Here is a 16,316-nt window from a genome sequence, read left to right on the forward strand (position 1 = left end):
GAGGAAAATACACTCAGGAAATAACTTTATGTATGACAACATTATAGGTTGATAAGGAAATGCCAGATTGTATAGGGCTGACAGCCTGAGAAGAGGATAATATGTATCATGATAGGGTCTTATTTAGGGGAGACTTGCATTGTGTGTACAAAAGGAAACTGAAGAAGGAGAGAATACTGTGTGTGACAGTCTAAGAAATCTCAGCAGTCGAGTGTTGGTCTGCAGACTGGATATCTCCTTCTTAGGAAATTTCTTAAGATATGCAATTATTACAGTTAGCCAAATTCAGTACACATCAAATGACCTAACGGTCGAAGTTTCTAGATACCTATTTTATTTAACATTTATTTTTGCAGTTCCTGCAACCAAGAGTGCTTTGTTTTGTTTTATAGACAAGAGACAGCAATCTGTTCATATCTTTGTTGAAGGAAAGCTGAAATTGCAAATGTGTTTCAATCTGATACAATCTAAATCCTTATCCCAATAATGAAAAATGTCATCAACAAATCTTACTCTGAGATCTTTGAGACTCCGTGAAGATTTTTCTTTATGGGAAAATAACCTCAAATTTATTTCCAAAAGGAAAGATAAGACCTCTCTTAAATAATGGCATCTGGAAAATAGAAATTTTCTTAGTAGTAGGCGTTATAATGAATGACATTTGTATAGTACTTTACGATTTGCAGAGTACTTTGTATACTTTATCTCGTTAGATATCTAAGTAAAGCTAAGCTTTCCTCAGAAAGTTATGTTGGATAAATAGTTGTCTAAAGAGGGAAAAATATGTTGGTTTTAACCAATTTAGAAACAAAAAATCAGTCGTAGCTTCTTAGGCATTAAGAGGGATGTCATAGGTTGCCATATAATATATTTATTAACTGTATAAAGATACACTAATGATGATAGTTGCAAGAATCATATATGAATTGAGCCTTTGCTTTTGTATGGTACTGATCTATGCATTTATATGTATTAAATTGTTTAATCCTACAAATAAACCCTTGGAAAAGATATTATTCTCATATTACAGATAAGGAAACTGAGGCACAAGTGTTTAAGTAACTTGCCAAGTTCACAAAATTAGTAGTTAGAAGAGCTGGGCCTTGAACTCAGGAAGTCTGGCTCCAGAGCTCTCTCTCTTAATCACTAAGGACTCTTTCCGAAATGTAAATTGTCTCTTACATAAACATTGTTTCATAAATAAAAATTGTAAGACAGCCAATGATTTACAAACAAAAAGTAAAGGGAAAAGGGGAATAGACACTACTATGAATGCTAATCAGGACTCCTTAATAAAATCACATAGAAAGGAAGAAAGAACATGAAAAATTTTTAAAAATCTCCTTAAAGAATAGGAATTGAAATATTTGTAACTTTTTGGCCAATCTCTGAAAAAGAGAAAGGAAGGTTAAGAAGGAAGAAACTAATTTATGATCCAAGAACAACCCAGTGTTATCATAATTATAAAAATATGTTTCTAGTCTTTCCTAAAAATGTTTCCTGCTTTACTTGGAGAGGACACTAGTAGCTCTTCTAATATAGAATAATCCCATTCCCAAGCAAGAGAGTCTAGAGACAAATAGAATATTCTAAAATCATGGCTACCTCACTGAGGATCCCACACCCTTAAACCCATTCCCCACAGTGGATGTGAGAGGAGTACATGGGAAAGTGGCAACAGAATCTGTTCTTCCACCTCTGTCCTCTTTGGGGTGAGGATACCTGGCGCACAGATCGACCCAGCATTCCAGAATTCTCTTGTAACAGCAAGGGAACTCTGTCCATTGAAGTTTGAAGACGTTTGTAACCGGGATGAAAAATAAAAAATCTCCATCATCTCTGATAAAGCACAAAAAGGACCGTTTAGAGTTGCTTTGCATTTCAGGATAGATGGAAGAGTCTCTTCTCCAAGAGACTCATTTAATCTCATGACAAGATTAAATTTCCTAAAGTGATATGAAAAATTATCTTATTAAAAACTCTGGTACATATTGTGCTGGGCTTTTTCAAAATTTAGTTTAGATTTAAAAAAAAAAGACTTCTAGAAGTGTTTAAGTTTGTGGAACCATTTTTTTTATCTCATTAAGGGAGCTTTATTGATGTGAGAGACAAGATCTTAATAATCATAGTGATGGACATAAAGAACACCGTGCATGGGGGCACCAGGGTGGCTCAGTCGGTTAAGTGACTGCCTTTGGCTCAGGTCATGATCTCGAGGTTTGTGGGTTTGAGCCCTGCATGGGGCTCTGTTCTGTGCATGCAGAGCCCTCTTTGGATCCTCTGTCCCCTCTCTCTGCTCGTCCCCTGCTCATGCTGGCTGTCTATCTCTCTCTCTCTCTTTCTCTCTCAAAAATAAATAAATACGAATTTATACAAAAATAATATAGTTTTGGGGCGCCTGGGTGGCTCAGTGGGTTAAGCGGCCGACTTCGGCTCAGGTCATGATCTCGTGGTCCATGAGTTCGAGCCCCGCGTCGGGCTCTGTGCTGACAGCTCAGAGCCTGGAGTCTGTTTCAGATTCTGTGTTTCCCTCTCTCTGACCCTCCCCTGTTCATGCTCTGTCTCTCCCTGTCTCAAAAATAAATAAAATGTTAAAAAAATATATAGTTTTATAAGGAAATAAACCTATTTTTTAAATTTTGTACTTGATATAAATCTGACTTATATATCAGATATAAGGTCTGACCAACCTTATTCCTGAAATACACCACATATCCCAGCGATGGAGTGGCCAATAATAACCCAGACAACTAAGCTTATCTAAAAATAAGATTAGCTTTCAACCAGCTACGTGGAAATGACAGGGTAAATGAAGATCATTTTCTCAAAATTGCAGGCTCCCCTCTGGGCCCCTGCATAATGTCCTTCTTTTCATTGCCTCAGTTTCTCCAGCTGCAAAGAAAAAATTATGTGCAACTTTGGGTTCCCGTTCCCTCCCCACTCTAATCTTCAAAGAATAAGACCAAGCATCTCTGAGCAGTACTTCCCAGACCTGCTATTTGATGGACACACCATCAGAAGAGACTTTTGAATGACTGACAAAATACCTAGCCCCAGTCCGGACAGCACAGTTCATTGCTCTCTTGCTGTAAGAGAGTTCAGCTCTTTTGCTGTAAAGGAGCACAGTGCTTCTTGAATGGGTGCAAGACCAGCTGCCTGCTGTTTCCTGTCTTCAGAGAATTCAGTTATGTATCAAAAAATGTTAAGTGCTCACTCAGCAGCAGACAGTAGTTTGTATATGCAACCTCACTTCCTCAACGTAAACACACAGTGTCCCCAAATCAAACCGTCTGTGTTCCCAATTGCCTGCAAAGTGGATTGTTTGCAATTTAAACTATCTTTTCTGAAGGAGACCATGCTAGAAATGATGAAATGAGTCTGTCTACAGGTTTCTAGAGGAGAAAGTACTGATAGTTCCCCTGGTCCCTCTTGCCTCCAAGGCCTCATAGGGTAAAGGGTTTGGTGGGGAAGACTGAGGGGCTGGGCTATAGACTTGGCAGATACGTGCGAAAAAGGAGAGCTGGTACATGCCAGGTTGGGGAGTGTCCCTCGGGGACCACTTCTCAGAGGTGCTCTATCCTGGGCAGCTGACAGGGAGGTGGGATAGTAGGAGAGGGACTTTCAATGGAGGATGCCAATGTCAAGAGAGGCTTCCAAAGGCAGGCAGGCCAGATGGGACTTCCAGTAAGTGCCAGAGGACCCATTTGTAAGTACTGAAGAAAAAGTGCCCTTCACACTGTTGGAAATTAAAAAGTATGTCCCAACATTTGTCTGCTAAACTGTTCAAGGCACAGAGAGAAGGAAAACCACTAGGCTGACGTACTGTTCTCGTCCTTCCTTCTTTTGTTCCTCTTTAATGAAAGGGCAATACTTCCAGGTGCCTAAACCACAATAACTCCATTTTTTTTTAAGTTGATGTATTTATTTTGAGAGAGAGAGAGAGAGAGAGAGAGCCCAAGAGGGACAGAAAGAGAGGGAGAAAGAGGGAATCTCAAACAGGCTCAGCCCTGTCAGTGCAGAGCCCAATGCAGGACTCAAACTCACAAACACTGAGATCATGACCTAAGCCGAGATCAAGAGTCCGACTCTTAACTGACGGAGCCACCCAGGCACCCCCACAATCACTCCATTCTTGGTGGTCAGAGAGCCCAAGGCCATAGTCCTAAGCCAAAGGCAAATGGGAGCATGGCAGTTACAGAGGGTCACCTGGCAGGGAGACGTGATGGAGAACTCTGGTCATGACAACATTTTATACATGTGTTAAATTTGTTCATGGTCACTGGAATCAAGTGATGTCTCTCAAATTAAGGAGTCCATTCGGTTGACAGGGCTGACAAAGTCTGGCCACTGAGGAATGATAACAGGAGCTCCTGGGCAATTGTGGGAGCAGCTCCATCCTACAGCACTTGCCAGTTGACGTATGGTCTGAAAAGGTCCCGGTAAATTTACATCAACAACGGAATCAATGTCGATGAAACCCTTTTCATGCTTTCCTGTCACGATCCAAAGTAAAAATAGGTATGGTAGCTAATTTTCAAAACTGTCATTTTATTTATTTATTTTTGACTTAGAAAACTCCACTTTATTGACTCCCAAATCTAATAAAACTCGGAACTCTGCACAAGTGTTGTAAGAGGACTTTGACCTTTTTCCTAATGCCCTGTCTTCAAAGTCAGCTCATTTTTGTTTCTCTAGACTCTGTATCAGTTTTCTGAGATGCTAAGAGGACTTCATGTGTCCTTTGCCTTCATGGCCTCTCAGCATTTGTGATCATCATGGGATACAGAGGGGAAAAGCCAGAAAGACCCAGAGACTTCTCCACAGGCTTAGAGAGGTGGGCCCCATGGCCCATCTAATGCTAAATCTGGTCCAGGTTGAGAGCAACCATTTTCTCTCCATGACTATTGGCCAGTGGATCATAGGAGCCAAGTTGCTCCACCAACGGCCATCCCTGGGATACTTGCAACTGGCCACAATGTGGTAGAAATGCTGGTTAGTACAGCCACTCAGGTCAAGGCGGATGGTTATGTGACCTCCATGGTAGCCCTTGCAGAGGACAACAGTGAGCTAAGCCATGGTGCAGCTGTGTGCACTGGGCCCGTGTGCCCGTTGCAGCACCTCAAAGCTTCCCACCACTGACCCAGATTGGCTCTGAGGCCTCTGGTGGGGTGGAGGATGGACCTCACCTCTCTGCTACACAAGCTGTAGCAAACATTGTCATTTTAAAGTTCAAAGATTTGGGGGCGCCTGGGTGACTCAGTTGGTTAAGTGTCTGACTTCAGCTCAGGTCATGATCTCATGGTTTGTAGGTTTGAACCCCACATTGGGATCTGTGCTCACAGCTCACATCTCAGAGCCCGGAGCCTGCTTCAGATTCTATGTGTCTCCCTCTCTGTCCCTCCCCCACTCATGCTCTGCGTCTTTCTCTCCCTCAAAAATGAATAAATATTTTTAAAAAAAAGTTTAAAGATTTTGATGATAAAGAAACACCAAAGGTACAATGTAGGTCTACCTCAATACAATCATACAATCAGCAAAGATACTAAAACTAATGCCTAAAGATGTTGGACTTGAAGAAACATGTTTTTCAGAAAATAAAGATTTTAACATAAATGCAGTCATATCTCCAGCCTTGGGACAAATCTGTAGGATACTATTTTGAGCTACCAGCTGAGTCATTTTCTTTTCTTCTTTATCTCTCTCTTTCATATTATAATTATTAAGAATTCATATAATGTTTGAGACAACGTAAAGGAATGAATAGCAATAACAAAAACTATAATCATTTTCCTAAATGGAAAAAGGATGGGTAAGAATTTTGCCGATGGTAAAAAGACTTTGCATCCCCAACGTGATCTGAAAGCCAGAGGTTATAGTAGAAATTGTCACTGGACATTAAGTCCCAGACTAAAACTCTTATGTGATTCTTTACAAGTTTGACATTGAATCGACTATTAATAGAAGGAATATTTTAGAGAGAAAAATAATGTAAGAATTAATATATCTAAAAGTAAGAATATATTATTTTATTCTTTATTATTTTAACAGCTTATGCTCCAGAAGGTCAATATGTTATTTTTGTTTAAGTGTATTAATTTACTTTTGAGAGAGAGAGAGAAAGAGAGGGAGTGCACATGCAAGCAGGGTAGAGGTAGCGGGTGGGGAGAGAGAGACTCTGAAACAGGCTCTGCAGGTCAGCATAGAGCCCGAGTTCATGGGCTCGAACCCATGAACTGCAAGATCATGACCTGACCCGAAGTTGGACGATTAACCGACTGAGCCACCCAGGTGCCCCTAGTAGGTCAACACTTTAATTAAATCAAGATTCTAACATCACTTTGAAACACATTAGCATCCTCAGGCAAGGACTTGGCAAAATACTTTACAAAAGATTCAGAATAATAACGAACCAATATAGTTAACTAAAATTTTATAGGCACTGGGATATTTCTTGGCTTCAAACTCTTTAGTTAATCATGAAATCAGCACACTCAGTCTTCATTTAATCAGAAGTTTATGTGGATTTCACTCATTCCAGAAAGAAATGAATTTACTGAGTGGCTCTGTTTGAGAGTCTATGAAGAATGCAAAGAAAATCAGGCACAGACCTCATTTTTTTTCCTAGGGAGCTTTGTGCCTAATAGGTGAGATCAACATACCCATAAATAACTAGAATACAAGGTCAAAGTAGTGATTACCACAGGAGAAGTGTGGATGACAAATCAGGGAAAGCAGATTTGGGGAAACTTTTGGGAGAAAAGAGACATACTAAGCTGTGAACTAGACATACAGGATGGACAGGAAGTGCAGTCCAGCTGGAGAGAAAAGTTACGGGCATGGTTTGGGCAATTCCAAGTAACTTAGTTTAGCTGGCTGGAGACTAGCATGAAGGAGAATGCTAGGAAATGTGGAAGGAAAGGACTGAATGAACACTTCATGGAGTGAAGAATGAGGAAGGTCAGGTTAAGGAGGTATGTTAGACAACTCAGATCTCCTCTCACAGACAGCTTGTTTGTCTCCCTACATGAGCACCATCCCAGCCACTGTTTAAAATCACCACTGAAAAACTCTTATTTACGGATTGGGAGTTTAGTGCATAAGGAAGTACTGTATATTAGGAGATTTTAAAATAATATGCCATTTACTCTTTTTTTTTTTTTTTGTCATTTGCTCTTTTACCTACCCTAAACTCACAGAGCAATTTTGCCTTTACTCTGTTTGCAAAGAAACCATGTCACGTGAATATTGTTCAACAACTTAACGTAAAGGGATGGGTGTGGAGATGGATGGGTGGGTGGTTGTGTAGGTAGGTGGACATGTGGTGGTTGCATGACTGAACGGATGGGTGGAGACTGGATCTGTGAGTGGATGAGTGAATGGTTCGACAAGTGGATAGAGAGGTGAATGGTGGTGAGTGGATTAGGAGGTGGAAGAGGGTTGGGTTGCTGGTCTGCTGGCTACCTAAAGCACTCGGGTACTTTGCTGTATGATCCCATGATTAAGCGTTCGACAGCCAACCAAAAAACATGTCTAATATAAATCCAAACAATTGTTTGCTAGTAAAATTTCGTCTGGCTATAGGAGTCAAGTACATTTTTTATTGTGCTTGTAAAGTGCACATCCTTCACTGTGCATTGAAAGAGAACTCAAAAAACACATGTCTTTTTATGTCCTTCACCCCTTCTCACAATGGTACAGGACTTGAAGTTTTCCCAAATTACAACTTGTATGAAACAAAGCAAAGCCACTGAAAAGGTAAAAGTCAACTGGGTAAACTCAGAGTGATTTTTTAAAATGATATTCACCGTCCTTATAAAATGAGGGGATTCAGCTATATTAATAGTCTCAAAAATTATAAAACACTGATGTCTACTTTCAAAACCGACACACAACAATCAACAAGGCAGCCAATCAACCAACCATCTCAAAAAAACAATTACGTATAAGGAGGGCATGCGTATTTACTAGTTTCACAAGTAAAAGAAGTTTTAGGAAACCTATATCCTTGCTATTCAAAGTTTGGTTCTTGGACCAGGAGCATCAGCATCACTGGGGAGCTTCCTAGAAAAGCAGAATGCCAGATCCCATCCCAGAACTACTCAATATGCAATTTTAGATGCATTAAAGTTTAAGAAGCACTGCTATATGCCCTTCTTGAAAATTCAATATATATGTAGTGTTCTAAGTTGTTAAGTTTGTTTTGTTTTGTTCGTTTTAAATTCTTATTTATTAATTTTGAGAGAGAGAGAGCACAAGCGAGGGAGGGGCAGAGAGAGAGCCCAAGCAGGCTCCACAAACAATGAAATCATGACCTGAGCTGAAATAAAAAGTCAGACGCTTAACCGGATGAGCCACTCCAGGTGCCCCTATAAGTTTGTTGAGTCCAATGTTTACCAAAGTTATTTCATCATGGATTCCTTTTTTTTAATGTTTTATTTATTTTTGACACACAGAGCATGAACAGGGGACGGGCAAAGAGATAGGGAGACACAGAATCTGAAGCAGGCTCCAGGCTATGAGCTGTCAGCACAGAGCCCAACGCGGGGCTCAAACCAGTGAAGCATGAGATCATGACCTGAGCAGAAGTCAGACGCCTAACCTAACCTAACCGACTGAGCCACTCAGGCACCCCATGGCTTCCTTTTTGTAAAGGAAACTCCTTAACATTGCATGCAAATTGTATAACACAGTTTGGGCGGTGCTAGGCTCAATGAACCTTAAAGTCCCTCCAAGTAAAGCATTCTGTGTATGTGTTGATTACACAGATATCTGTATACATACATCTGAATACGTGGGTGTATATGTTTATCTACATACATCCATGCCATCTACGCATCACCTACCTATCTAATAGAAAATAGCCATGATTCTACTTATGCATTTAGTGAAACCTAAAAGAAAATAGACTTGTTAAATTTGAGAGAAATGATGAAATGCAGTTTTAAGTTCTTGGTGAAGAGAAAGAATTTTGTGAAAATGAACCAGTTCAATCAAGAGGTTTACTAGGGAACGTTTATGTGGGGCTGGGATTTCCTTTTACTCTCCAAGAGCTTTTCCAAAATATACATTCTTCACTAATGAGAGCTAATTTTTTATGTGCTTTCTCCCACTTGTTCCTATTCAAATATTTTATTTTTGCAGGAATGCTGTTTTGGGGCTTGTTAAAATTTCCATAGTCTTTTAGGAATGTTATTAAAGAATGTTAGTTTTTAGATCAAGTGTCCTTGGGTAAGTACAAATTGCTATGAAAGATTTGGACTTAATTCGATGCCATTGGAAGTAATCTGAAAATATACTTTCTCATGGTGGTGATTAGATTCTTTAAACAATATTTTAAACAGGAAATTTTACTGGATTTGCCTTCGTGTTCTCTTAGTGCTTACTCAAAAGCACATGGATCCTACCACAACTCCCTTCCCCCCAAAAAGCACATGGATCCAAGGTGGTGGCTTTTTTATCCCACAGACTAAACACTTGAGAATAGAAAGGGTTTCGTCGTCGCAAATCTTACTTTATTCCGACTAGACTCGGGGATGAGCAGGAATAAGACTGAGATTCTGCCAGGCCATAAGGAAGCCAGAGTGGTACATGAGGTGATTTTAGGTGGTATTTAGACAGGTATTTATTTTAATAGTCATGAAATTATCTTTATATTAGAAAAAATGAAATCGTGGCGCCTGGGTGGCTCAGTTGGTTGAGCATCCGACTCTGGCTCAGGTCATGATCTTGCATTTGCAGTTCGTGAGTTCAAGCCCCGTGTCGGGCTCTGTGCTGATCGCACAGAGCCTGGAGCCTGCTTTGGATTCTGTGTCTCCCTCTCTCTCTGCCTCTCTCTCTCACTCATGCTCTCTCTCTCAAAAATAAATATTAAAAACAATTAAAAAAAATCAGTATAGCAAATGTGCTAGGCGTTATGGTTTAGGATGAGGTTAAGTTTAAAAAGTGAAGCCATTTGAAAAAGTAAATAACATTACAGATTTGTATGCAATGAAAATTGTGAAGTGGTGATGTAAAGGATTGCAATATGGGAAATACGGCTTTAATCCAACCCTTTTGTTCTGCTGAGGAATATGAAACCCTCTTTACGTAGTAAATTCATGGGAATTAGGGCTTCGAGTTTCTTACTTCTCAAGGCCCAGTTGATAACGATAGTAATAGTCTCAAATGAAAGTGCATCTGAAATATCTTTGGGATGTAGAATTATCAATCATAGTCAATGTCTACTTCTTTCGATATTAGACAACTGATTATGTTCATTCAGTTCATAATTTTCAGGATTCTACAAAGCATTCAGATGCATCATAATAGTAAAGTGAAGAAATCCCTCTCTCAGAATAGGTTGGGTTTATCTTACTTGAGGTATGAACCATGAACTGTCATGAAGTTTGCCTCACACCTATTGCCACTTTTGTGAGCGTTGGTTGTTCCTACCATTTTCAGATGGAAACATGAGCAAGTGATGATTCTGGCTCCAATTTCCTTATTTTACAAAACATATAGAAAAGGACTCTCTACACCATTCAACTTTCCAGTGCCTTGGTTTCCCTATCTGTGAAATTCCATTAAATAACTGATTTCTAAGGTAACCTATAGTCCCAAAGTCCCATGACTTTATAACTATTAAAAAGATGAATGGTATATTAAATCCATAGAAATGGCCTGGCTTCCAGGAAGAAGTATGTTATGAGATAATAAAACTGGCATTTTTCAGCGCCTACCATGTTACAAGTACTCACAAAAAGTGTCTTGCTTAATCTGCCCGGCACACGTGCCTGATCCCTATTGCACATATGCAGAAACTGAGGTCCAGAGGGGTGCAATAACTTATTCAAGATCACACAACTAGTAAGTAGTTTGAGCCCTGGTCTCCTTTTCTCCAAAGTCCTACTCCTTTCCTCCACCACATCAAACTACCTTTCTGTGATCAGAACACTCTTATTATTAACTTTGAGATAAAGCTACTGAGGCAGGATGGCAGAAAAAATTTCTATTTGTCCGTTTGTCAACATAGTTGGAAAAACATCCCAAACACGGCCTTGTTTAGAATCGTTTAGAATATCGAGAACACGTGTCATTTTGTAACTAATCCCTTAAATACATGGAATAGTTGGGTGACATGAAAGTTTATCAAACTCAATTTAGATGCAAATTTGATGTTTAAAAAATCTCTGATACCGATTCAGAAGATAGGGGAAAACTAATATAAACATTACTCTTGAGAGGAAAAAGAATAGAAACCATATGAATATTATAAATAAATAAAAAATATTTATTACAAATAAATAAAATTTTGTACAAGTGAAAATTTTTCTGTGATTTCAGAATTCTATTAGCTTTCATTTCAATGAAATTCGGAAACAAATATTGCCACTATCTGGAAGAGAATAAGTAATTGTTTAGAGAAAAAAGGAAATGTCTAAAATTATAACCATAATATTTATAGATGAAAAGATGCATTTTATAGCAAAATAAAATTTTGTGTATGCATGTGTATATTTGTGTATATTTAGGAGATGAGTCAAAAATCAAATTTAAAAAAGTAAGTAGCATCTATTTGTTGGAACAGTTTTCAAATGTAAACTGTATGTAGATTTGGCATTATCTTCTGAAATAATAACTTAGCTGAAAAAAACTCACTTTGAGAACAAACAGTTTTGATCCGCAATGTGGTTTTGAGGCAGCAAGAAAGAGAATTTCTTTAGGACATAGAGAATCAGTTTTGGATAATGACATCGGCTTTAAAACATTATTTAAGGAATAAGCCTTCATAGTTCTAGTTTGCAGACTTACTTTTTACTCATACTCCAAACTCACTCAGAAATGAACAAAACAAAATGAGCTAGCACATTAACACCTCCTAACAATAGTGGCTTTCTTATTTCAACTGGCAATCCTTTAAACAGCAATATGTGAATGATCAGCATTTCAAATGAATTAATCAGTTCATATCCCTACTATAATCGCCTGCTTCAGACAAGGTGCTCTGATGAACAAGTGCTCAGTTAGAGAGTAGAATAAGGGTAGCCATGATTTCCTGGCAGCCATCAGTTTGTGAGTGAATGAGATCACTTAAAAGAATAATTTAATTATCACTGGCTTCACCAACATGATGCAGGTCCTCACTAGCCATGTAAAGCTTCTCTAGCCTCAAACATTTCTGGAAGCCACCAGGTAGTATCTTGTATTCTCACGTGCAATCATGAACAGACTCCTGCTAGGCAATGCAGCCCCCCACCAACGCCCAGCTACTCCAAGCATAGTTCACCACTGCTCCATCAGGCCTGCCATGTTGGCTTTTCTAGGGCGCATGTCACTCCTTTGCCACTACCCTGTTGGCCAAAGCCCACTGATTCCTTGGGCCTTGACTGGCAGAGCAGTATCTCGGGTGTATGGGAGAGGAGGTTATGATCCACCCTGACTCCCTATCTAATCCCAATGGATAAAGTACAGACTCTAGGAACTGATAGTTAATTGATGATCACTTACGAGTTTCTTAATGAACCAGATTGTTAATGAACTGGGAAAGTGCCCAATGCGTCTTGCAAACTTGGGTACACTTTGGATTGGAGAATGCAATTTGGATCTAAAATCAAAGTGTTTTATCCCATCCCCATCCAAATGCAGACCTTGGGGCCAACTGGAGCCTGGGGTGGGTTGGGAAGATAGATGTTTGGAGCAAACTCAGCACCCAGGCAGATGCTTAGAAGATCACAGACTCGCCTCATCAACCCAGTTTTTGGCTGACCAGAGAGTAGAGAGGGAAGGGTACGAGGTTGATTCTCTCCCTTTGTGCTTTCTCGTACAGAAACAAAGCGAGCCAGAGACTCTGAGTGTCCACTGCTGTCCTGAGGGGTCCTACAGAGCAAGAGATCTCTGTGCAGGAGAGTCACTTTCAACATGTGGGCATTCTCCCTGAAACGAGCTCCTGTTCCTCCTTTGTGGGAAGCAGGTGTGGGGTTGGGAGAGAAGCTAGAAGCTTAGTTTCAAAGACCACAGTCCCAACAGGAGGAGAATAACGTTCCTTCTCTGCAAACATGAAGATAGGAGATTAAACTTCTTCCCTTAAGACTATGTAGTAGAATATGATAAAATGCTGCTGGGGAAGGGGCAGAAGCAGAATGGCTGACCCTACTTTGTGTTACACTCTATTTGAGGGATCCCAGAGTACTTTAAACCAGAACCCCAAATGTTGGAGAGTTTATTAAGAGAGTTATTCCAACTTTGACTTATCATCCTTCTGCCTTCCTTGCGTCTAATGGCGGGCAGAGGAGACAAATCCAAGTGACAGACCTGGCTGAGCACAGAATTCTCTTTCCTTCCAAAATAAGGAAAAATGTGCCATCGGCTTGGTCTGTCATGCTTGGTTATTTTCTTTTAAAATTAATTCTCTTCCAGAAGATATCACAGTCCCCTAACCTGCTTTGGAGCAGACTCCAGAATTTGCCAAACATACCCACATGTGTCTAATCCCAGCAGTTTTGTCACCAGGACTCTCTTCTTCACTCAACACCAAAAGGCAAATGGGGGTCTCTCTTGTGAATTAACCAGACACTGCCAAGCACTCCAGCAGGGAACCGGACCCACGACTAAGCTGTCATTCCACAATCTTGGCATAAGTCATCATCTAATTTTACAAGCAGGTATATACTTGGAAGCTGCTTAGCTTACATAGAATTGAACGTTGAAGCACTTAAACCAGGAAACTAATCAAGGTGATAATAAACAGGAGTTCAGTAATTCAGTTAAATGGAAGGGTCCGTGAAACATTTATTCATTCTTTATTTTACTCAACATTTATAAAGTATAATTGTAGGCACCAAACACAGTTCATGGGGATAAAAAGATAAAGATTTACTCTCTGTCTTAAGGAGCTCACAGTCCAGGTACAAAGGCAGACATGTAAGTGGCATGTGTCATAAATCCTTTTCCACAAAAAGGTGCATATAACATTTTATAAAAATGCAACATGATACATGCTATAATAACAGATACAAACTGCTGTGAGGTATAGAGGGGGTAACAAGTAATTGTAATATAACATTAGGCAGTCTCTAAATTGGAAAGATTTGGGAACATATTAAAGATGATAAGTACCTTGGCTTAATTTTTTAGTAAATGACTATTTCTAAGCCTGGATTTCTACTGTGGTATTTGTTCAATGTGCCTATTTTTTGGTTTACTTATGGCATTTTCATGGCAGCCATGATTAGTAATGACCTCTAGCTTATGAAAATAGATCTTTAATAAAGTAAACACACTTACTGGGAAATCACTGGGACAGCTTGGTCTTGTGGAAAAACACAGTTATGTGTTTACTGATAAATTACTGATAAATTTCCTGTTTACGTAGCTGACCTGCCATGTTAAAGCCTCATTCAAGCAATATTTTGGAAAATCAAACAAATATGCTTCTCTGAAAAGAAAGGATTGAATTTAAGTTTTTAAACTTTTTTGTTTGTTTGTTTCTTGCTTTTGCTGTTTATCTGAGATAAAAAATTAAAGCGTTTAAAAACATTTCTTTTAGGGGCACCTGGGTGGTTCAGTCTGACTTCAGCTCAGGTCATGATCTTGTGGTTCATGGGTTCAAGCCCCGTGACGGGCTCTGTGCTGACAACTCAGAGCCTAGAGCCTGCTTCGGATTCCGTGTCTCCCTCTCTCTGTGTCCCCCACCCCCCCAACTCACGCTCTGTCTCTCTGTCTCACTCAAAAATAAATAAAACATAAAAAAAAAGAATTAAAAAAAAACATTTCTTTTAGTGTGTAATTTTAAAATCAGAGGTACTTGTTAGCTCAGTTGGTCAAGCATCTGACTCTTGGTTTCGGCTCAGGTCATGATCTCAGCGTTCATAGGTTCGGGCCCCATTTCCTGCTGTGCACTGATAGCACTGAGCCTGCTTGGGATTCTCTCTCCTTCTCTCTCTGCTCCTGCCTCACTTGCTCTGTCTCTCTCTTTGTGTGTGTGTCTCTCTCTTTCTCTCAAAATAAATAAATAAACATAAAAAATTACTTGAAAGTCAACATAGATCATTTTTTTCTTTGTTCAATAAATATTTATTAAATAAATGAGTAAATCAAGTGCTCAGTCTTTATTTTCATAATCTTCAGTATTATCTAGCACAATGCTAGTATTATCTATCATAGCAAAGGTTTAATAAGTTCTTTGGGGCCCATGGCTTGATATTTTACCTTAGATTGAACAACAACAAAATGGTGAGAATTTCCACATTTACTTTATAATCAGGAACCTAAATTTGGAATTTTAAATTTAAAAAAAAAACAGGAAATTCAAGAGAATATAGTGTTTGGTTTCTTAAAAATGTGTAAGAGATGAAAATGCAGATAAATAAAAACATCAAATCAAATGCAGTAGGTGTCCTTTCACTCACATAAATTGAAAAGTGAAACACTGATTTAATATATTCTTGGTTAATAGTTTACGCATTTTATTTTTATTTATTTATTTATTTAATATAATTTATTGTCAAGTTGGTTTCTTTTTTTTTTTTAATATATGAAGTTTATTGTCAAATTGGTTTCCATACAACACCCAGTGCTCATCCCAACAGGTGCCCTCCTTAATGCCCATTACCCACTTTCCCCTTTCTCCCACCCCCCATCAACCCTCAGTTTGTTCTCAGTATTTAAGAGTTTCTTATAGTTTGTCTCCTTCCCTCTTTTTTTTTCCCTGGTCTTCTATTAAGTTTTTCAGGATCCACATGTGAGTGAAAACATATGGTACCTGTCTTTCTCTGCCTGACTTACTTCACTTAGCATAACACTCTTGAGACAGTTCCATCCGTGTTGCTACAAATGGCCAGATTTCATTCTTTCTCATTGCCAAGTAGTATTCCATTGTATATATAAACCACATCTTCTTTATCTATTGGTCAGTTGATGGACATTTAGGCTCTTTCCATAATTTGGCTATTGTTGAAAGTGCTGCTATAAACATTGGGGTACAAGTACCCCTATGCATCAGCACTCCTGTATCCTTTGGGTAAACTCCTAGCTGCGCTATTGCCTGGTCATAGGGTAGAACTATTTTTAAATTTTGAGAAATCACACTGTTTTCCAGAGCGGCTGCACAAGTTTGTATTCCCACCAACAGTGCGAGAGGGTTCCCGTTTCTCCACATCCTCGCCAGCATGTATGGTCTCCTGCTTTGTTCATTTTAGCCACTCTCACCAGAATGAGGTGGTATCTCATTGTGGTTTTGATTTGTATTTCCCTGATGAGGAGTGACGTTGAGCATCTTTTCATGTGCCTGTTGGCCATCTGGATGTCATCTTTAGAGAAGTGTCTATTTATGTTTTCTG

The 16,316-nt window shown here is 39.2% G+C and overlaps 1 protein-coding gene and 1 pseudogene across 4 annotated transcripts in view; both read right to left on the reverse strand.

The window, feature by feature from the left end:
* RASGEF1B (RasGEF domain family member 1B) overlaps window positions 1-16,316 on the reverse strand; it is a 642,014-nt gene that overhangs the window by 87,454 nt on the left and 538,244 nt on the right. The window lies entirely within an intron of this gene.
* On the reverse strand, window positions 4,718-5,076 carry LOC132692375 (small ribosomal subunit protein bS16m pseudogene; annotated as a pseudogene).

Source organism: Panthera onca, chromosome B1 (genome assembly GCF_046562875.1).
Source record: "Panthera onca isolate mPanOnc1 chromosome B1, mPanOnc1 haplotype 2, whole genome shotgun sequence".
NCBI lineage: Eukaryota > Metazoa > Chordata > Mammalia > Carnivora > Felidae > Panthera > Panthera onca.